Source organism: Chiloscyllium plagiosum, unplaced genomic scaffold (assembly GCF_037043375.1).
Source record: "Chiloscyllium plagiosum isolate Xiang-an unplaced genomic scaffold, Cpla_swu_hap1 HiC_scaffold_4, whole genome shotgun sequence".
NCBI classification, from domain to species: Eukaryota; Metazoa; Chordata; class Chondrichthyes; order Orectolobiformes; family Hemiscylliidae; genus Chiloscyllium; species Chiloscyllium plagiosum.
In genome coordinates, this window is record NW_028270142.1 from 113,610,248 (window position 1) to 113,634,605 (window position 24,358).

At 41.4% G+C, this 24,358-nt stretch overlaps 1 protein-coding gene across 2 annotated transcripts in view; it reads left to right on the top strand.

Moving 5' to 3' along the window:
* Positions 1–2,126: 2,126 nt before the first annotated feature.
* The window catches only part of LOC122548929 (xin actin-binding repeat-containing protein 1-like), a 32,183-nt gene continuing 9,951 nt past the window's right edge, over positions 2,127–24,358 (top strand). Inside the window, exons 1-3 of one of the 2 annotated variants that reach the window (XM_043687915.2) lie at positions 2,127–2,256; positions 14,928–15,048; positions 23,246–23,300. The gene's annotated coding sequence lies outside the window, so the exon portion shown is untranslated. The remainder of the gene's footprint in view (positions 2,257–14,927; positions 15,049–23,245; positions 23,301–24,358) is intronic. The other variant, XM_087986610.1, reaches the window with a different exon arrangement.

A 24,358-nucleotide genomic window follows, 5' to 3' on the forward strand; every position in this document is an offset into this window, starting at 1 on the left:
GAATCCTAGCTGCTGTTTTTTAACTCTGCAGACAAGGGGCACCGGATCTTTTCGGATAATGTTTCTGGTTGAAAAAGCAAGTTATTTACATTTTTATAGCTCCTTCAAAAAGCCTCACAATATTCCAGAGCCAATACGTTGTGATTTGAGTATATTGTTGTTATGCAGACAGGTTGCAGATAAATATGGCAACTAATATACACAGAGCCAGTTCTTCCAGATAGCAAGTGGATGAGCTGAGGCAAGAGAACCTTCCAGGCCAAATGGAGATAAACCCTCCAAAAAAAAATTGACAAAAATTATACTTAGTGCAAAAAATGGAAGCCTCAGCCTTCTCCACAGATGCTGCTAAACCTGCTGAGTTTCTCCTGCACTCTCATTTTTTATATTTCAGATCTCCAGCATCCCCTTTTATTTTAACTGGTGATTCATCGTTTGACTTTGGGTGAAAATATTTGAATGCCTGAAAGGAGAATAATAATAGTCCCTAATGTTTTCTAATACAGACAGTTTAAAATTTAAAAAAAGAGTTCATGACTTCAAGTCTCTGTGAGTTCAAATTGGAATCTAATTGAAGGCAGTTGATTTCGATATTGAAATATAGCTACTGAGAAGTGGGTGGTAATCGAGAGGTTTAGATGGTTTACACAGATCCTCAGATGCTGCCTGACCTGCCTGTGCTTTTTCCAACACCATACACTGACTTCTCCAGATTCTGCAGTCCTCACTATCTCCTAATTACATGGAGAAAGATAGACACTGAGAGGCAGAACCTTCTACCCTCGCTAATGCCATGTTTGGAGGAACAAGGACATTTCATTATGTGGAGTGTGGCAATTGAGCACTATGCCACTCTCCCAAGTCTGATAAGTGTGAAGACATTCTGATAATTGATGCCATTAATGGTTACTTCAAGACCTTATCCCACTGTTGGTAGTATTACTCAGCTACACAAGGAACATGAGAAGTAAGCTTGTGCATTGCTATTTTTTTAGATTAGATTCCCCACAGTGCGGAAACAGGCCCCTCAGCCCAACCAGTCCACACCGACCCTCCAAAGAGTAACTCACCCAGACCCATTTCCCTCTGACTAATGTATCGAGCACAATGGGCAATTTAGCATGGTCAATTCGCCTAACCTGCACTGTGGGAGGAAACCAGAGCACCTGGAGGAAACCCACGCAGACACAGGGAAAATGTGCAAACTCCACACTGTCGCCCAAGGCTGGAATCAAACCTGGGACCCTGGTGCTGTGAGGCAACAGTGCTAACCACTGAGCCACCGTGCTGCCCCATTTCTCATCTCTTGAGTGATGGTTCATCCTTCAACTCCAGGCATGCTCAACTGAGGGACCAGACATTAGAAGGGGAGGCTCAATTTGATCTCCTATCACCCATACTCCTCCTAATGCTTCCACGCATTTCTGACCTCTGGCCTGGGTTCATCCATGATTCTGAAGTGCCAGTGGCTATCATTGTGATAGAAGCCATTGTATCTTTGGGGATGCCGTTGTGCAAGTGAGCTGATGACCTCTGAGTTGCAGACTGCAATCTAATCAAGAGATTCAGAAAGCTTTTGTCTAGATAAATTGATACCTGAAAATAAATTACAGGTTCAGATAGGGCTCATAGATAGCATTTAAGAGCTACTGGCAAAGAAATATAACTTGAGCTTTAAAATCGCCAGAAGGTTTTGAATACATTGGTTGATGTGCAAAAGCACATACAAGTATTTGGGATTGGTTTTAATTGATTTTCCTACAGTTAATATGTTGCCTACACTCCCATCTTTTGCATAAAAGCATTATTGATTGATGTTATTAGTGCTTGTTTATCAAGCCATCATTAACATGTGAGGGAACAGAAGTAACTTGTACAGACTTACTCAAGTGGCATGGCTGTACACCTATTCCCGCATTGTCTTGTGAACTTGGCTGAATGAGCAGGTGCCTTTGGCATGCTCAGCTTGCAGGGATGTCAATGGCGTGAGTCCTAAATGATTTCTGGAAGCAGTGATTGACTCAGCCTGATGGAGCAGCCAGACTCCTAATGCCCTATAAATAGAGTCGGCTTATTCTCCCAAACATAGAGCAGCAAGAGAATCAGCTGTCGGCATTTTCCCTGATCCTGAAAGAGTCACAGACACAGCTGGGAGCAGGACTCCTTCCACTATTACAACTACTAGGACTCAAGCTTTCAACTGGGATTTGGCAAAAAAAAGGCAAAGAAAACAACATAGCGAAGAGAAAGATTTTGGTAAGTAGTGTACCTCATGTGAGTTGTTAATAATATTCTAAGCCCTTTTTATAAAGTTTAAAATATAAAATTGCAGGTTGATTGTTCACTTTACACCATCTTTAATTTTCTTTACCACAATTTCAATGCTGATTCCATGATAAGCCTTATTTGTGCGATTAGACCAAATTCATGCTCATAAAGGCGTAAGCATTAAAAGTAACGTGTTATGTGGTACGTTGTCCATTGAGGATTAAGGTTAGTTTTACAATCCAGTTCTTATTTGAAGAATGATATCTCTCAGCTAAATGAAGAGTTAGTCCATTTTTGCTATTCGACACATCAAGCTTAATCTGACAAGCCTTGTTCTATACACTACCTTCAAACGTTTATCAGTGAAATCTTTCAGTAGCAACTATATGAAGCGTTCAAAAGATTTGATATAAAGTATTTGTTGTTTGAAAGTCCCAAATAGAACTGGAGTTTATTGACTGGAGATGCATTTTAAAAAACCTTTTCAAGGGATCTGGGTGTCAGTGGCAGGGCCAACATGTATTGCCCCATCCCTATTTGCACTGCAGAAAGTTATTGCCCTATCCCCAGTTGTCCTTGAGAAGGTGACAGTGTGAGTCAAAATGTGTGGCGCTGGAAAAGCACGGCAGGTCAGGCAGCATCCAAGGAGTAGGAGACTCAACATTTCAGGCATAAGCCCTTCATCAGGAATGATAGTGAGCTACCTTCTTGAACTGTTACACTCCATTTGGCCTTGGTGTGCACACAATGCCATGAGGAAGGGAATTGCAGGTTTTTAACCCAGTGATATAGGTGTGAACAGGGCTCAGGGACCCCTTGCAAGGAGCCTTCAGATCTCTCTCCTATTCTGACATTTTTCAAGTGTTATTGTCCTTTTCTGTACTTATACATGCTCAAAAACCTTTTCCAGAAAAGTAATTGCAACTTACAACACAATTACAGATAAAACAGGATAACCAGTATAGGTGCTGGATGTTGTTCTGTAAGAAGGGCAGGATGACATACTGTAACAAAGGCTGAGGCCCAGACATTGATAGTCACAGGTAATACCAGCAATGTGCTTGCCTTCTCACAAGAGTGAGAAACTGTTGTCAGTGGTGGGGTAATTGATTTCTCCTTTGTAAAAGTGCTATTGAGAATTATAGATAAAGTATCCATGTGACTTAGAGATATTTATTAAACTCATTATACAGCTAAATCTGTGGGACTGTGATTTAGTTTACAAAGAAATTGTATCAATATTGCCATGACTCAATAGTTAATACAATATGTTAGCTGACTATTTCCTCTGACCTGAAAATAATGTTATAATTCTTAGATCCACTGTGAGTACTAGAATTACAGCTGAATTCAAACCACATGTATTTGAAGCTCTCTAGTCTTCTAATTCATCACCAAGTGAATTTATAAATGTCATAGACCTCTAAGATCATACACTAAGATAGTTCCTTTGTCTATGTTATAAGACTACATTTTTAAAATGTAATGAATTAGTTGCTAAGAAGGTTAGCTATCCACTGGATGCAATAGAGGTTACATAAATTGGGATTCTAACCTTAATGCATTATAACAAGATTAGCAAAACAGTAGGAAACCAGATACCAAGGAAAAAGTAGAAATTAAGGGAAGGAATTCAGAGGCTAAGGCAAAACAGTAAGGTTTAGAATAAGCTTAGTATATTGGAAATGAGGTAGCAAAGGAATAGGTTTAGTAAGAGAAGTCCACAAAAGATATAGTCCGGAGAAGAGCAAGAAGTAAAGTGTAATTAGCTAAACTGTTTTTTAAATTCTTTCAGAGGGTGTGAGTAGTGCTGGCAAGATCAGTATTTGTTGCCATCTATAATTGTCCTTGACCTGAGTGGCTTGCTATAAAAAGGCAATTGCATTGCTATGGAACTAAAGTCAAATGTATGTGGTAGCTTTCCTTCCCTCGAGGGCCTGAGTGAATCAGATGAATTTTTACAACAACCAATGATAATTTCATGGTCAACACTATTGAGAACAGCTTTACATTCCAGATTTTATTAATTAAACTTCAATTGCAGCAGCTGCCAGGGTGGGATTTGAACTCATGTTCAAATTAGCAGTTGTGATGTGATGGTCTCATGGTATTATCAGACTATTAAGGTAGAGAGTCAAAACGTGTGGCACTGGAAAAGCACAACAGGTCAGGCAGCATCCGAGGAGCAAGAGAATCAACATTTCGGGCATAAGCCCTTCAGCAAGAATGCTGCCTGACCTGCTGTGCTTTTCCAGCACCATATTTTTGACTCTGATCTCCAGCATCTGTAGTCCTCACTTTCTCCCATTAAGGTAGAAACACAGATCATGTTCTGGATTTGAATTCCACCATGACAGATGATGGAATTTGAATCCAATAAAAATGAAAATGAAACCATTTTTCCATAAATTTGAATCAAATAAAAATGAAGATGAAACTATTTTGTCATTAAACAATTTGTGATATCCATTTTGGAAGGACATTATCTGGTTTGGCCCATGTATCTGGCTGTAGAATATGGTTGACTCTTAACTGCCCTCTGGGCAATTAGGGATGGACAATTAATGCTGGGCCCAGCCAGTATCATCCACATCCTATGAATGAATAAAAATAATTAGCCTGGGATTCCTGTTATCTCCCATGAAGAACGTGGAGCAGAATGTGCTATCTGTGACATAGGAGTAGAGGAGCTTCTAAAGTAAATCTCAACATGGCTTCTTCAATGTTTGAGAGTTTTGGAATTGTTAGGGATGGAGGGAAAGTTAAAAATAACAAAAGCAGGTCTGATAAGTTGAGATGACATTAGTGTGTGTGTGGGTTTTGTGAGAATCACTAACAAGGCTGTCTAACATAATTTGGCTGGTTCTGAATGTAAAAGATATGGGTCAGTTGTTGGAAACATATCATTTAACAGTTCTGGAGGATTTAAAAGTGACTCTCCACTTTATAATTAAGATAGAAAATGCAATTTATCTCAAAATGCCGTCCATTTAAGATTCATAACATTGAAGATTTTTTTCTGTTTTCAAATTTCCCTCTACGCCTCTGAAGACCCAAGCTGAGACACAGTCCTCAAGGTGTCGATGACCGTCCTGTGCATAGCCAGTAGTTGTATGTGAGTGCTTGCTGCACACTATTTACTGAGTGAGCCATTGATTCCAGTTTTACCGGAGTCCCTTGATGTCATACTCAGTCAAATGTGCCAAGGGCAGTCACTCTAACTTAAGCCCTGGTGTTCCCATGCATCTGCCGCTCTTGCCATTCGAAATGGTACTGTTTCTGGATTTGGAAGGTGCTATCTCAGGAGTTTCAGTGAATTTCTGCTGTACATTTTATACATGGTAACACTGCTGCATGAATGAGTGTCGATATTTTCTCCCTAATCCCTATGACTCCAGTTCTACTAGGGCACCTTGGTGTCACACTTGCTTAAATGCAGTTTCATGGGCAGCCCCTCTCACTCCCACCTCTGGAATTGGCTCTCTTGTCCACGTTTGCATCAGGTCTGTGATGTGGTAAGGAACTGAGTGGCTCAGGGAATCCAAACTGAGTGTCAGAGAACAAGTGCTTTGAACCTCTCCCCATTATCCATTGACCTTATAACAGTCGTGCACATTCTCTCTCCCCTTGACTGCAACTATTATCATTCCCATACCCACTCTGACCCTAACCTTTCCTGTTATATGTACTACCTATACTGTACAATCTGAGAGTCCTCTATGAGACTATCTGATACCCAAAAATGACTCTAGAACTTCCATCCTTACACATCCACATCCCACCTAACCCATTGCTAATCAGTCTGCGATTCTTTCATCCACTGACCAGCACCCGCTGTCCAACTCAAGGACCCAACCATTGAAAGCACCAATCCTGCCCTTTACAGTCTTCTACCCAAGATAGCCCCTCCTCGACTCATCAACATGGTCACCACATTTAGGAAGCTAGACTTATCTCTCCCCCACGCATCACTGCACCCTTGTCTTCTCTCCCTGTCTCAGACAGCCTCTCTCATGAGGCTACCCCTGCCCTTGTTTCTTCTTTCTCTCACTGGCTCAGTTCTAGCCCTGCCCTGAAGCCTTTTGATTGCTGCCTGTATCACAGACTGTTGTTGGACCAACATTCCCCAAAGAGGACCAAGCTTAGCTCCTCACTCAAGTTCCAGCATATACATGACCTCACCTGCTGCACTTACAAGCAATTGTGAACCTGAAGCCAACAATTTGTAGCTTGCACGTAACTTACTTTGAAAGATGCACTTAATTCTGCTGCAATTGTCTTTTATTGACATAAATGCAAAACTTCTTGGTTTCTGCCAGTGGGAAGATCAATCAACTTGCCTTCAAACTTCCAAGTACGTAACATCATAGTTTAATCCTGTTTTTTGGCCTCCTGTACAATTAATTTTCCTGGTCTGCCAAGCTTCCCATGGCTGGCAGCAGCACAGTATTCTGCCCCAGGTTTGGGGACCGGATCTTGAATCCATAACCATCATCCTCCCAACTGCCATCATCAAGTCAGAGTTTAGGCATTTTAAGTAGGAGAAAGGCTTGACCTTTCATCTACTGCAAAAGAATCTCCAGGAATTTGTATCGTGAGAGTGGGTTGACAGGTTAAGGAGGCTGGAGCAGTGAGTCTGAAATATTTTGAAGCCAAGTAATTGTTTCATGTGCAGAATCTGTCCAGTTTCACCAACTGGAATCCATTACTCCGCAAATAGCTGTGACTTCAGGGGAACCTCTTTCAGATTCCCTTCCAAAAATAGTGACTTCACATTCTTGCAAAACGCAGACAATTGTCGGGAGCTTTGATGGACATTCTTTCTGATGCATGAGTTGTGATCGCTTGCCAATCAGGACAATGCTCAGTTTTCCTACTTTAAAAACTGATAGTTAATAACTGATCTAGCAGTCACCAGGCAGAAATGCACTTTGCTGTTTTTAGAGTCATGTCTGAATTTTGGCCACAATTATGACACAGGGCATTGAATCCTAATACAGGGCCTAGACCTAGCAACAGTATGAGGGCCACAGAGCCAGGATTAAAGGCCAGGCCTTTATACCAGACCACAATCCATTATAATGGCACAGGCTTGTTATACAGGACCACATTACCAGGCCAGACTTGTGAACAGGACAACCATTTGTGCAAGATTGTGCAGGGCCAGATTGATGAAAAAGGGTCAAGGTTGATGATTTTTGGACAAAACATTGATTAAGGCCCAAATTAATAATGCCCAGGATGCCAGAACAAGGCTCATGCTGGAATAAAGCCCAGATTTCAACAGGTAGTAGGTTGAGCTATGTCAAAAATAAAGAGATGTCACCCAGTTTGAGTTATGAAAGTATACTGATTCCATGACATTTCACTGATGTCCTGGGAAAGAAATTATATCAGATCTGTATTTTTGTCTCCCTTTCAATACTTATGTTTCTATTTCTCACGTTTTTTGTTTTTGTTCGCATCTCATCTCTGTTATGAATAACTATATGCATGTCCTGATTTTTTTTCAGCATTTCAATATTCTCAGTCTTTACCTTAAAATCATACAGTCCACACTGACCCTCCAGACAGTGTGCCACCCAGACCCATCCCCTCACCCTATCCCTGTAACCCTGCATTTCCCATGGCTAACCGACTCAACCTGCACATCCCTGAACACTATGGGCAATTTAGCATGGCCAATCCATCTAACTTACACATCTTTGGACTGTGGGAGGAAACCGGAGCACCTGGCAGAAACCCACACAGACATGGGGAGAATGTGCAAACTCCACACAGACAGTTGCCAAGGATAGACCACCAGTTTCCTCATTTCCCCATCTCTCACCTTACCCCAGTTCCAACCAGTGAGCTCAGCACCATCCTCATGACCTGTCCTACCTGCCAATCGTCCTTTCCACCTATCCGCTCCACCCTCCTCTCTGACCTATCACCTTCATCCCCACCTCTATCCACCTATTGCATGCTTGGTTACCTTCTCCCAAGCCCCACTCCCCTCCCATTTATCTCTCCACCCCAGAGCCTCCCTGCCTCATTCCTGATGAGGGGCTTTTGCCTGAAACATTGATTTTTCTGCTCCTTGGATGCTGTCTGACCTGCTGTGCTTTTCCAGCACCACTCTAATAAGGATAGAATCGAACCAGGGTCCCAGGCACTGTGGGGCCTTTTCATTTCTATATGTTTGTCTGCATCAGTAATCCATCGTGAGTTAATTTAACTTTAGCAATTATCCCAAGATGTCTTCCAATATTTTAAAATATCTTCAAACCTCCAATATCAAATGCACAGAAAGTGGTGATGTAAATTCTAATAGTGGTTAGACCTTGTAATCTGTTCAAAGATGTTATTGCATACCCCTGGAGAAGGTGGGTCTTGAAGCTAGACCATCTAGTCCAGAGGTAGGGGGCCTACGATTGCACCATAAAAAATCCTCGTAAACATCTAAGTAACCACTTATATAGCCCAGCTCAGTTAGCCAGTGTTTGGCAAGCATTATCCACCAAAGCACAAGCTGTCTCTGCAATGACCACCAGCAGGTAACTGAGCTGTCAGTTAGTCCCTTCTTTGTGTTGCCTTTTTCAACATGGCACACTGCATTAAAATGGCTTTGCAATGTAATGCTCCATTTTGGTCAACTCTTTCTTAGCTCCTTAGTACCTGAAGTATTCAGTGAAAGCTGTCTCTGAATTTTTTATGTGAATAATTTCAATGAGATTGGAGATATGTCACATGCAAGGGAAAAACATTTCTGGCACCTCGCATCACTGCAATTGCTATGTAGGCCAAAATCCAAGCTCCTCCTCCTTTCTGGACCTGTGACATAAGGTGTAATTTTTACCACCATTCTCAAAACACTGGCATGTGTGCGCCACTTTAAAAATAAACATTCTACTTCATGTTTGATGGACACAGAGCATTATGCTGTTAAATACAATATACTTGAATACAGTTGGCAAACTAAGAGGATTACCCATAATTAGTAATGAGATCATCCATATTGTTGCTGGGCATATCTGCGGCCGCATCTGGAGTATTGTGTGCAGTTTTGGTCGCCATACTATAGGAAGGATGTGGAGGCACTGGAACGGGTGCAGAGGAGGTTTACCAGGATGTTGCCTGGTATGGAAGGAAGATCGTATGAGGAAAGACTGAGACACTTGGGGCTGTTTTCATTAGAGAAAAGAAGGTTTAGGGGTGACTTGATTGAGGTGTACAAGATGATTAGGGGGTTAGATAGGGTTGACAGTGTGAGCCTTTTCCCGCGTATGGAGTCGGGTATTACAAGGGGGCATAGCTTTAAATTAAGGGGGGGTAGATATAGGACTGAAGTTAGGGGTAGGTTCTTCACTCAGCGAGTCGTAAGTTCATGGAATGCCCTGCCAGTAGCAGTGGTGGACTCTCCCTCTTTATGGGCATTTAAGCGGGCATTGGATAGGTATATGGAGGATAGTGGGTTAGTATAGGTTAGGTGGGCTTGGATCGGCGCAACATCGAGGGCCAAAGGGCCTGTACTGCGCTGTATTCTTCTATGTTCTATGTTCTATATGTCCCATACGTCTGTTTTGGGCCAAGATAAATCTATTTTTCAGTGCAATTTCTGAAGTTTTCCCATCAGTGAGCTGGTCATCTGTGTTTATTAAGTTAGTCATTTTTTTCCTACTTAATACTGTGGCTCATGATGTGAAGGGATAAATTGTTAAGTCCAGTCTGCAGCATTTAGTAGTACTACCACTTCTTGGCTGGAAATTTCTGGGTTCAAATGCAACCCCATGAGTTTAAGCATGAAACAGTATTTTACCAAGGTAAAACAATGTTAAAATCAGGTGAGATATTAACAATAATGATGTAAGACTAGTTGTCTGTTTAAGAGGATGTTGATTTCCTGGCACTATTTGAATAAAGGATATAAATTGTTACATAAATGCAATAGATTGCCCAATCTAACATAACATAGACCCCTAATGCTATCTCATCTTTTTCCCATCATCCATCCATTTGTTTTCTATCCCTTCACCATTTCCATCAGATCCTCTATTCCATGTACTCTTATGCCTGTGTGGTAAACCTGGCAGTGCAACATCCACCTTAGAGTCCCTCTCTTACAAGAATGAGGGAGTGTGGATGTAAACAGTACCTTACACATCTTTCAGGGCATCCAAGACAAATATTTTGAGGTAATCAATCGCAGGTAAACAAGTACTAGCTCAGTGAAGGTAATCTAAATTACGAGTCTCACACAAATTGAATACTTCATTCCGGTATTGAAGGAATATTGAACTTTAAGTGTGTCATTTCTGACATATTAAATTAAGGGTCTGCCTGATCTTTCAGGTCACAGACATGGTAATGCTTGATGAAGAACAAAGCCAGAAGTCACATGACACCAGTTATAGTCCAACAAAGTGCTGCTCCTTTGTCAGTGGCCTTCACCTGACGAAGGAGCAGTGCTCCGAAAGCTTGTGATTTCAAATAAATCTGCTGGATTATAACCTGGCGTTGTGTGACATCTGACTTTGTCCAGTCCAGTCCAACACTGGCACCTCCATATCATGATGAAGAACAAGGGAGACCGAGGTGATCTATCTCTCTAAAAATTAGCTGTTGTGTTTGCTAATGCAGCAACAATTACTTATCAAAGTATTTATTTTTGATGTCCTGCAGGCAGAATAAGTCCCAGTTCTATCTTTTCTGTGAACAGAAACTCTGAGGTGGACTTCTCAATAAGTTAGATTGGAGTCTCAATTCACTAAAGGTCTCCACATTTTTTCTATTGCAAAAGTATACTTTATTCATAAAGGAAATCTTTATGTACATACACAGTTACTAAAGCAGTTCAGGACAATTCAGTTTTTTCTTAACACAGAAAAAATTAACATTGGGGCTTGACTTTCTCAATAGCTGCAACTCGTCGAAAGGCAGTTCTTGATTATGCTGGGTACTAGGAACCATTTACATTGAGGCATTGAGAGGGTCTGATGGCTGAAAGGACCCCTGTTGTGCTTGGCAGAAAGACTTTATATGATAGTCTTTCCCCACTGCACCCTGGTAGCAGCTGCCCAAGCATTGCTGCATCCCTCAGCCCATAGTCCTGGACCTTGGAATATGCCAATGTGCAAGACTTCGCCAGGGCCAACTCTTTCAACTGGAAGACCAGCAGGTTTCTGGCAGACCAAAGTGAGTCTCTCACTGAGTTGATGGCTGCAGTGGATGTTTGTCTGAAGGTGTATCCCAGGGAACAAGACCATAGAGCACAGACTCCTGCATCACAGAGCTGCTCGGGTCGAACCTCACCAATAACCTCTGCCTCTTTGTCCAGACTTCCTTTGCAAAGGCACATTCCAGAAGGAGATGTGTGACAGTTTCTATCCCCCCGGGCAGCCACGTCGAGGGCAGCATGCCGTGGCACAGAGAGTCAGGGCATGTATAAAGGATGTCACAGGCAGAGCCCTTCTCAGTTCAGTGCAAGCCAAGCAACATCTTGGTGCTTGTTAGAAAATTTCGGTAATGAGACAATCTGCCAAATGACAGTTTGCTCAGGATGCACCTGACAAGATCAACCCTCTTATTGTCCTGAAGGGTCTCAAGTACACTATGTGCTGACTGCTTCCTAACAGACTTGTGGTCAAATATGTTTTTCTTTACAAATTTCTGCATGAGGGACAAATAATATGCGATAGTCCAACTACTTGGAGGGTTCCATGGCACTGAGGCCAGACCTGTCCTTTGTAACAGAGGGAACAGGTAAGTAGTGATACTTGGTGCTTGCATACCGAGGGTCCGCGCATAGCTTAATGCAACCACACACAAAGGTAAGATGGCATTGGGTAAGTTCTTACCCCCTTAGTCCAGCACTTTATACATGGTATCCCTTCAGATCTGCTGTCCATCTCTGATCTCCAAATGAAATAAAAGGTTTTTACACATGTCAGACAGTCAGCCAGCTCGACAATAAAAGGTTGGAACCAGCCTCAGTCAGTAATGGGACATTTATTAAACAGAGTGACTATACAGCAGATCCTGCGATTATGTATTGTAAGTAACTTAAGGCCCTAAAGCCAAGCTGACAGCGATTCCTGTAGGGATGGATCAGAATCTCTTCCTGTCCTTGTTCCACACAATGGGAGGGCTGGCATTCCCTTTGCTTGAGGTCGTTGTTTGTTCAGTGTTGATAACTCCAGCGACTGACACATTGTTGGCCAACAATTCACAGCTTATCCATGCTGAGTCTGCAGCCCCCTTCTGTGAAAGCATGCAATGATCAGTAATTAACTCATAGTAACTGTGCGGAGCCAAGCCGAAAAGCTTCAAAAAATTGGGAGACACTTGGAGGTGTGTACGTGGACGAGATCAAGAGTACAAGAGTGAGTTCGCTACCTGTACCATTACCCCATGCTGGTGCAAATTACTGGGACTAGGTGAGGGGGAGGAATCTTGGACTTAGGTCCATCCATGCAAATCTGGCCCAAACTATTTCAAAAGTGTTGGAAAAGTAAATAACCTTACTGAGGCGAGCAGGGAAAGGGGATTCAAGAGCATTTGCGATGGAGTGGGTAAGTATGGTGGAGTCAAGTGGTAGCTGAAGGTGTAAGGCAACAAGGCAACCTATTGACAGCAACTCCTACATATAGGGAGGCCATATTGGCTGAACAAACTGAAATGAGAGGAGCATTGCAAGATTGAAACTGGATTTGCTTCTGCAGTAGGAGGAAAGTGTCTGAGGGGCAACAGGTGACCTAGAGTTTTGCAAAGAAAATGTTTTCTGAAGTGGATCAATCTTTTCAGCCACAGAATCAGAAATTGCCGAAAGAAAGTCAGCAGGTCTGGCAACATCTGTGGAAAGAAAGCAAAATTAATGTTTTGGGTCCAGTGACCCTTCTTCAGAACTGATTGTAGCCAGAAAAATGTTGTTTTTGCAGAAGATAGGGTGAGGAGAGGGGGTGAGGAGTAAACAATAGGTGGAGATAGAGCCCAAAGAGAGAAGATGACAGTTGGACAGATAAAGGAGTAGATAATGATCAGCCTAGGAGAATGAATAACTGCTAATGTGGACTGTTAGCGGCTAACAATGGGCTGTGTGTAATAACAAATGATGTGATAACAAGACTTGTGTGGGGGGGTGGGGAGGGCAGGTTGGGGTGGGTGAAGCTGCCTCAAGCCCTGAAATTGAACTCGATATCGAGTCCAGAAGGCTGTAGAGTTCCCAAGCGTGCATTGAGCTTCACCGGAGCATTGCAGCAAGCCTGAGACAGAGATGTTGGCCAGGGAACAAGGTGGTGTGTTGAAGTGTCTGGCAACTGGAGGCTATGGTCTTTTTTTATGGATAGAATGTAGATGTTCTGCAAAGCGGTCACCCAGTCTATGCTTTGTTTCCCCAGTGTAGAGGAGATCACATTGTGAGAAGTAAATGCAGTAGACTAGATTGTGTGAAGTGCAGGTGAAGCACTGCTTCACCTGGAAGATGCGTTGGGTAAGCAAGGAGGGAGAAAGTAAAAGGGCAGGTGTTACACCTTTTGTGCTGGAAGGGAAAGGTGCTGGAGGGGTGTGGGGGAGTGTTTTGAACCTTCTAAACACAACATCGAATTCAACAATTTTAGAGCTAGAGGCACCTTCCCCTATGTCCTTATCCCAAGCCTCACACACCAGGCCTTGTCCACCACGTGGTCTGCTATTATGCACAACCTATTGTTAGCCACTAATAGTCCACATTAGCAGCCATTCATTTTCCAAGGCTGATTGTTATCAACTCCTTTGTCTGTCCAAGTGTTCTTCTCTCTCTTTGGTCTCTGTTTCCACCAATTGTTTACTTCTTACTCTCTCGCCCCCCTACCCTATCTTCTGCATAACAAAAGTCCTTTTCCTAGCTACATTCATTTCTAAAGAATGGTAACTCGACTAGAAACATTAACTCTGATTTCTCTCCACACATGCTGCTGGACCTGCTGGGCCTTTTCCAGACATTTCTGTTTGCCAGCATCTGCAGTTCTTTTGTTTTTTTTTATTAATGCTTTTAGCCGTCTTTTATTCTCCCCCTGCTTCGCCCTCATCCGCAGCTCTCTTTCAAAAGCCACAAAATTTACACCTTCCCCGAGCTATCTTTAACATTGTTCACACTCATTTTTTAGTTTTATGAAGCAAGTTTGAATGAGGGGGCAAATATTTAAGTTGTACGTTTGGGATCAGTAGAAATATAGTTAGGCCGAGTGGGCGGGCAAAGTCGCAGCAGATGCTGCCCCAATTGGAAAATTATGAAGTTGACTATTTCAAATCTGAGAAAAACAAATTGAAACATCTTCTCGCTGTTGAGAAACAGTGATAAGTGGAGCAGCGAAAGGTTTAGTGTTCCTTGTGAGCAAATCACTTAAGTTAAGTGCACAGATGCAAAAATGCAAATGGGAGTAGTTGTTGGTTTTCTGAAGAGGTTGGAATGTAACTGAGAGGAAGTTATGCCTTAGATGAACCTCCATGTCCTGAAGAACTCGACTTTACCTCAGCATATGGCTCACACCTCTCTTCAGGAATGTGAACTGGATGGATCAAGATTGTGCAGTGGAACTTGAAAACATATTTTCAAAATACAAACGATCTGCCGAACACCTTTTATGATATAATCTTGTGAAAAATGTCCTGTAATTTGACTAGAATTTCTCATCTTGCAGAAGACAGGAGGTTTTGGATCTGAGGGCAGCCAATACTGACCAGCAGACAGCCAGTAGAAAGACAGGAGGCCAACCATCCCAGTGCTTGAAATATCTGCAGCAGACTCTACAAGTGCAGCCTGTGAGTACTCAGCATTCCATTCATTCTCTGTCAAAACCATAAAGGTCAAAAGGACAACCCGGCCAGACTCTGACACTGCTGCATTGCTTACAAAGGCACAAGTGTTCTTAAAGGGGTACCTTCACAGAAAAACGTTTGGCTAATTCTTTGACTTACTTGCCAATAGCCAACCATCGTCAGACCACAACAAAACGATGGTTGGAGGAAGAACGCCTCATCTTCCGGCTAGGAACCCTCCAACCACAAGGGAAACACAATTCCATAGCCAACCTGCGTCAGTTCTATTATTGCGAATCATAAACCAAATTGGAAAATTTAAATATTTTAGGTTGTCCCCATTGGAAAAGGTGTTGTCTGCTCTGCTGTGCATAACCTTTTTTCATTCCAGATTTCCAACATCATTTTGCTTTTGCATCAGTATAATAGTTATATTAGTTCCCTATTTATTAAGAAGCTTTAGACCAGTACTCCATAATTTCAAATCCCATCACATAATTTGAGAATTTGAATTCAGTTAAAAATTCTGGTATGAAAAGATGAACTGTGACTGAATGGGTTGAATTGCACCATAGAGTCATACAGCACAAAAACAGACACTTTAGTCCAACTAGTCCACGCTGACCATGTTCCCGAACTAAACTTAGTCCCACTTGCCTGCATTTGACCCATATCCCTCCAAACCTTTCCTTTTCATGTACTTATCTAAATATCTGTTAAATATTGTAACTGTACCCACATCCACTACCTCCTCTGGTGGTTCATTCCACATACAAACCACTCTCTGTGTAAAATGTTACCTCTCAAATCCTTTTAAATTTTTCTCCTTTCATCTTAAATATATGCCCTTAGTTTGGAACTCCACTACCCTAGGGAAAAGACCCTTGCTATTCACCGGAAAATCAATTGGGAGAATGTGGCAAGATCAGAAGAATGAGATTCTCGACATAAAGACAGAATGTTCAGATTCGCACCCCATAAAGTTAAATTGACAAGAATCACACTAATAAGTGGCTTATTTGAATACATTAGCATCTCATTATTACCAATGTAGGCCTCATTTATAAGCAGTTGGCTATTCTTCATGTCAAGAAACTAGACAGTGAGAATTCCCGACATGAAATCTGAATGGCTCCAGCTCACCTCTTACTCTTCCAGTCTTCCATCTTGGCCTCAATCCCCAGTATGTTGGGGCACCAACTAAGAACAGGATTAGGCCATTCAGCCCCTTGAGCTTGTTCTGCTATTCAGTGAGATCAAAACTAACCATCCTAACATCATCCACCACTTTGGCTGTAGATTCCTTCTTACCCTTAGCTAGCAATAATCTACCTCAGATTGAAAATGTCTAACTGACAGGATCTACTGCTTTTGTGGGAGAGACATTCATACACCTTTGCGTGAAAAATCATTTTGAACTGCAGTATGGTCTGGCTCTGATTATAAGATTCAAAATAGGTTGCTCTCTACCCTATCAATTTCTTCAAAATCTTAAAAAATATCTCTATCAAATGATGCATTAACCTTCTACATACCAAGAAACACATGGCTAGTCTGTGGAATTACTCCGTATACTTAACTCCTGAAATCCTGGCAATATTTGGTTAATTTAGTTTTGCATTCCTTCCCAGGTCGGTAGATCCTAAGATAGTAATTTGGTCATACAGAACTTGGGTATTATTGATAAAGTATAGATTTTGTTAAATATTTTTGCCTGCATTCACCACAAAAATTCACATAAAAATAAATTCAAAGACCAACAGTTATACCACATGAGACACAATGCTACACATTTGTTGTTACATATATTAATATGCAGGCTCTTTACAGTCAAAAAGACCAAATGACCAGAAGACCATAGAACATAGGAGCAGACATTAGGCCATTCGGCCCATTGAATCTCCTCCGCCATTTGATCATGGCTGATAGGTTTTACAACCTCATTTTCCCACTTTCTCCCCATAACCTTTGATCCCCTTGGCAATAAGAACCTATCTATCTCTGTCTTAAATATACTCAATGACCTGGCCTCCACAGTCTTCTGTGGCAATGAATTCCACAGATTCACCACTCTCTGGCTGAAGGAATTACTCCTTATCTCTGTTCTAAAGGGTCTTCCATTAACTCTAAGTGTATGCCCTTGGGTCCTCACCTCTCCTGCCAATGGAAACATTTTCCCAACATCCACTCTGTCCAGGCCGTTCCATATTCTCTAAGTTTTAATCAGATCTCCCCTCATCCTTTTGAACTCGATCAAGTTTAGTCCCAGAGTCCTCAAATGTTCCTTATATGTTCAGTCTTTCATTCCTGGGATCATCCTCATAAACCTCCTCTGGACCAGCTCCAGGGCCAATACATCCTTCCTGAGGCATGCGGCCCAAAATTGCTCACAAGACAACGTGTGCTTTGCTTCAAATCAGCAAAATAGATAATAGTCATTCAAAGATTCATTCCTCAAGGGTAATGTCCTGACACATCAGAGATTACCTATTTGGTTTAAAATTTAAACAAAATGTGAGGCAGGTTTTTTTTTACACAGAGAGTGTTAGGTGCCTGGAACGCACTGTCAAAGGAGGTGGTATAGGCAGATATGATCACAACACTTAAGAGATATTTAGACAGACACATGGAAAGCAGAAATTAGAGGGGTATGGAATATATGCAGGCAGATAGGATTAGTGGCATTTTGGTTGGAGCAGACATGTTGGGCCAGAGGGCCTGTTCCTCTGCTGTACTGTACTGTTCTATGTTCTAAGCCTGGCAGTTAACTGTCAGTCATCATTACCACAAAGGATAGAACAAGTTTGGAAATATGTTCCAATGTTCCTATGTCCTATTAGATTAGATTAGATTACTTACATTGTGGAAACAAGTCCACACCGACCCGCCGAAGCGTAACACACCCAGACTCATTCTCCTACATTTACCCCTTCACCTAACACTACGGGCAATTTAGCATGGCCAATTCACCTAACCTGCACATTTTTGTATTGTGGGAGGAAACCGGAGCACCCGGAGGAAACCCACGCAGACATGGGGAGAATGTGCAAACTCTACACAGAGACTCGCCTGAGGCGGGAATTGAACCCGGGTCTCTGGCGTTGTGAAGCAGCAGTGCTAACCACTGTGCTACCGTGCCGCCCACATGTTCTTAATTGTTGCATTGTCCATGGTAATGCCATAACTAACTCGATTCCACTGGCCATTAATCAACAGTCTGTTCCCTGTAATATAAATTTTAATTTTCCCTTTGAATTGGTATTCTTGTGGGATTGTCCTGAGGAGAACAAGTTGAAAAGCTTTGGCAAAATGTGTCTTTGTTTCAGCAATGTCCAACAATGGTGTGCTCAATGTTCTAAATACCATAGGTACATATAACTGCAGCAAAACTTCTTCCCTATTATAATTTAGTCTTCGAGACAGAGTTACATATCATTAGCCATTTTCAATTTTTATTTGCATTTTAGTCATTGTGCAGCCAGAGCTCTGAAACCTTTTTGAACCTCTGACCACGGTCCATAATTTTACACCATTAAAAAAAGATTCAGAGAAGGTTCACTAGGATGATCCCTGGTATAGGAAATTGTCTGATGAGGAAGGGCTAAGCAGGCTGGGACTCTGCTCATTGGAGTTTAGGAGAATAAAGGATGATTATATTGAAATATATAGAATTGTTAAGAGGATTAACAAGAGAAATGCTGAGAGAATATTTCCCTCATGAGAGTGTCCAGGATGAGAGGGTATAGTCTCAGAATAAACAGGTGCCAATTTAAGACTGAGATGAAGAGAATTTTTTTCTCTCAGAGATTTAAGAGACTTTGGAACTTTTCGCCACAGTGAGAGAGCTGTGGGGCAGAGTCCTTGTGTATAATAATCAACGCTGAGATAGATAGATAGATTCTTGATTAGTAACAGAATCAAGGGTTATGGGGAAAGGGCAAAAAAGTGGGCGTGAGGAATGTCGGATCAACCACGATCCTATTGAATAGTGGGACAGGCTCGAGGGGTCGAATGGTCTACTCCTATTCCTATTTATTATAGTTGTTATTGTCTTACCTATCCTTTCTTTGGTCCAAAATAGAATATCTTCTGCATAGCTATATTAAAATCCATCTTCCCCAATTTTGTCTACATAATTTAGCAAAATCTCAATGTAATTTTGTGTTCCCAACTACATAAAGTCATTTAAAATTTCTGCTATTGGCAAATTGAATTACAGTACAGCTTTAAATGCACTTCAAAATGCTTAAGTGTAATGTATAAGGTGCATGATAGTGAAGCACCTTAAATAAGTGCAAGTATTTATTTATTACATCAAGTATGGGCTAATATTGGTTACATTATCACAGATAGTCATGGACAACACATATTTTAATGGGGCACAAAACGACCTTCACTTTGATTTTTACAAGCTGGGTCCTGTTTGCCAATCAAGCTACTGGTTAACTTGAAAACTTCCTTCAAGGAGAAAATGTTAGCTTTATGATGTTCTGATTCAATGGAATTTGTTAAACATCAGTGACTGATGAATGTGCATTCATTACATTTGCGCCAAGCTATTTTTAACCTGTTCTGCCTGTTTTTTCTGGATCTAAAGTGCTTTATCCATCTTTCTACATGAACCTGTTCAATGTTTCCCTTGTTTAGTGGCAGCTCTTTGGCAGCTCTGTGTAGAATCAGGCCGTCAAGCAGACTGCACCCTACAGCAATGATCAGCTGCTGCTATGCTTCATAAATGCAATTTCTTCACCAAAATAGGCGACTGCATCCTTTCGCGATGCTCGCATGACACCTGTTGAAAGGAAAATGTTATTGCAGGGTATGGTAACAAAAGGGCTGGAAGCTCACCTTGTTTCTTTGGTAGAATTCCTGTAGTGCGGAAAAAGGCCATTTGGCCCATTGAGTTTGCACCAACCCCCCAAAGAGCAACCCACCCAGACTCAGCCCCCTATCCTATCCCCATTACCCTGTATTTAGCATGGTGAATCCACCTAACCTGCACATATTTGGACTGTGGGAGGAAACTAGAGCATCCAGCAGAAACCCATGTGAACACAGGGAGAACATGCAAACTCTTCACAGACAGTCACCAAGGCTGGAATCACATCCAGGTCCCTGGCATTATGAGGCAGCAGTGCTAACCACTGACCAACCGCGCTGCTCATTTGTATCTAAAGTTAACACAGTGTGCACTTGCTAATTGAGAGACCTGAGGTGTGTCTGAAATTGGTTTTTGGAACTCATCTCATTAAGTTTGATGACCTGTTGTCATATGTCACACTGCCACAAGCAGCTTGTCCATGTTAGAGATCTGAAGTGGTACAGTTAATGTAGGATATATGAACTTTCAAAAGGTGTTTCATAATGAACCTGCTAATCGAATTATATGATATTAAAGGCAAAGTGAGAATATGGATATGAAATCGGGAAAGAGACAGAAAGCAGAGTATAGTAGAGATAGTTGTTTCCCAGACCAGAGAGAATGGTGTACCCAGAGGCTAAGTATTGGAATCACTATTCTTTGCAAAGTAAAGTCATAATCTGGACTTGGAGATATAAGGGAAACTTTTCAAAATTTCAAGGTGATGTAGTCAGATCGTTAAAATAAGTAGACATGTGGAAGGTGCAGTTTAACACAGAAGGATGAAGTGATACACTTCTGTAGAAGGAAAAATGAGAACTGTTATCAGGTAAATGTTTCATTTTTAAAGGATGGTGTGGGTGAATTTCTAATAATTTTGGAGATTCCAGGATAGATAGTGGAGGCTGTTTAAAATAAAAATGTTATTCTGGGTTTTGTAACACAGGAAAGGTTAGAAAAGTAGGGATGCCATGCTAAACCTTTACAAAACAACATCTTACAAAGCGTATAGAGACGATTTGCTAAAATATCACTAAGGGCTTCAGTTATGTGAGCGAATGCTGAATTTGTTTATTCTCCTTGATGAGAGATTTGATTGAGGTGTTCGAAATCATGAAGGATTCTGTAAGAGTACATTAAAGAGAAACTGTTTCCAGTGGCACAGGGATTGGTTACTTGTGGGCAGAGCTCTGAAACCTTTTTGAACCTCTGACCACGGTCCATAATTTTACACATTAAAAAAAGATTCAGAGAAGGTTCACTAGGATGATCCCTGGTATAGGAAATTGTCTGATGAGGAAGGTTTTAAAGTTTTTCAGATACAAATTATGAAGGTTTTAAAGTTTTTCAGATAAAAAGGGAAATGAAGACAATTTGTTTCATTCCCTGACTTGTTATGATCTAGAATGCACTTCAGCAAAGGGTGGTGGAAACAGATTTAAAATGAATGTTCAGGACCAAGGGAAAAACTCAAGGAAATATGACTAGTTGGGTAGCTTCTTTCTGTAGAAATTCAATGATCCCTATGCAGACGCAATGGCGAAACCAAACCTTAGCTAAGTGCCAAAGAAGGAGCAAGAGAACAGGAGGGACTTGATCGCAGCAGGTAGTGGCAGTCAGGAATTGTGAGGAATATTCCTTCTCCTCCTGGCTCTGCATGAATTTAGAAAAGCTGAACCTTTTGGTGGCAAACACTGGCTAGTCTGCATTCACATCTTGTGCAAGGAGTTAGCCTCAGCCCAGTTTACCTTCGAGCAGACATTAGTACACTCCCAGTTAATTGGAATCCTGGGGTCTAGATTAGAGAGGTGCTGGAAAAGCACAGCAGTTCAGGCAGCATCCAAGGAGCAGTAAAATCGATGTTTCGGGCAAAAGCCCTTCATCAGGAATATAGGCAGAGAGCCTGAAGGGTGGAGAGATAAATGAGAGGAGGGTGAGGGTGGGGAGAATGTAGCATAGAGTACAATAGGTGAGTGGGGGTGGGGATGAAGGTGATAGGTTGGTGGGGGGGGAGGGTGGAGTGGATAAGTGGAAAAGAAGATAGGCAGGTAGGACAGGTCATGGGGACAGTGCTGAGCTGGAAGTTTGGAACTGGAGGGAGGTGGGGGAAGGGGAAATGAGGAAACTGTTGAGGAAATGACCTGGGAGTTGCAGTGGGAGAGGGACTCCCTGAGATTCTTGTAGAGAGAGGAGGAAAACTTCTTCAAGGCAGGCATCCTTACAAGAGGATTCGCAGTAGGGTTAAAATCTTTTACCTAATTGGAATGCTGGGCCAAGTCCCTACAAAATTCAATTTCAAAATTTATTTTTCCAACTGGGAATTGTACTCAATGTTGTCCACTTTGTACCTTGCAATTCATCTTCATAACGTTCATGCAATAACTAATAGGGGCTCTTGCAGCATAGTGTTTCCATGCCAGAAAGTCTAGGTCCAAGTCTCACCTGCTCCTGAGGTGTGTAAAAACATCTCTGCGCAGGTTGATTAGAAACTACCTATAATGTGTAGTGATGCAGGTTAGAGTAATCTAAGACTAACTTTTGAATAGGAGAACGTAAAGCCAGTACAGGCTACGAAATTCACAGTTTGCGGATTTCTGGTGTTGTCAAGTCCTTGTGGGACATTGTTCCATGGCCATTAATTACCCTCCTGTGCTTTTGAAAGTGGCTATTAAATCATAGAATATGTCAGAACTTTTTTGAGCATTTTTTTATAACACTTAACAGCGGAGTTATTGGGTCAGAGAACTTTTGCATGAGTTTAAGGGCATCGACTTGGCTGATACTAATATAATACAGGCAAAGTAGTCAGGTTTGGAAGAGAGGTTAACCTGGAATCACATCTGCTTGATTTGTGTGCATCTTAAAGCATAGCTTTAATTGGAGGATAATAGGTTTTATATTTGGACGGACAAGATCCAATGGTTCAAATTGCATTTTTTGTCTGACCAGCTCCTATATGGAGGATTCTTCCACAAAATCACCTTGCACTGGGGCTCACCAGACAGTGAGCTTGATTTCCCTTCCCATGCTATTCCAGATGGACCTGGTGTTACCCAGTCTGAGATAATCTGGCAATACAGAGCAAGGCTAAAACCTAGAAATATGGGTATTCTAACCTATATGACTCAGCTCCACATTATTATCAACTGAGGCTTTTTGTTTTAGGATTGGCAGGAGTGTGGAGGTACTCTGAGGATGTAGCAAAGAAGAAATGCTAATATCTACCCTAGCAATTAGGTTTGAGCAAACTACTATTTATACCTTCACCTTCATTGAGTTTTCAGCAGGGGTTGGTGCCTGCATGGGCTAGATGTATAAAATGATTCCATTTATTTTTAGGCTATTACTTCTCAAGAGTGTTCCTCAATCAGTGAATAATCTTCATCAGCTCAAGGTAGGAAAAAGGGGCATATTTAATGGCATTAGAAATGATTGTTTTATGTAGTATTTTTCATGCCTTACAATACTTCAAATTTTATTGCCCCTTTCATTTCCACCTTCTCCACACTCCACAGCCAACCGCCAATATTTGCTAATGCAGTCCCATAGACAGCCAGCAACTGGATTTCAAGAGCTCCCTGTAGCTGATCTCCCAGACTCTTTCCTCCACATTTTTATATCTCCTCACTATCATTTTAAGAGACATTAAGTGAAGTGAGTTTGACATTTGCCATATTAGTACTCAGTTTATATTCATTGTCTACACACCCCAAACCTCTCCAAGATGTGTTGCATCTATTGTTGACCTTTGGACATTGACAGATATAATTAGGGCCAATTTCACAGATAGCAGTTGTGAAGAAAAAAATCAATGCATTAGAGAAAGATTTAAAGATATTACTTTGTATGATTGCTTTAATTCATCAAGTCAAATTTGCTATATCTTAAACTCATATCCACAGCCTTGCTATGTTCAATTTAAAATTCTTGCCCCAGATACAATCCAGGAAAGGCAAAGCGCATGGTGTATTTCCTTACTGTTCAAGTGGATGTGACATTTTAACATTGTATAACATTGTATAAGATCTGGTGTATTTAGACCTATAAGTACCATCACTATGTGTGTCTGTGTGTGAAATTTGCCGTGATTGGATTAACAAAAATGTTTTAAAGGGAGAAGGTTATCATCAAAAGGCAATTACACTGGATTTATAATAATATTTACCAGTGCTATTTATGAAAACATCAAACAGTACAAAACATTACCAAATCATTTGCAAATGGCTAGAGTATGACAAGATACTGTGCTGAGCCCTTTGGATCTATCTCAGTTCCAAAATGATGATGGTTCCCCTTTAAGACATTAATTTTTGCTGTGCCATTAATACTCAGGTATTCTGGTATAGCATGGAGTGGGAATTGCCACTCACTGAATATAGACAATACACTCACTCACATAGGCAACATGCAATTTATTAAGGATTCTATACAATCAAATAACTCTTATGAGTA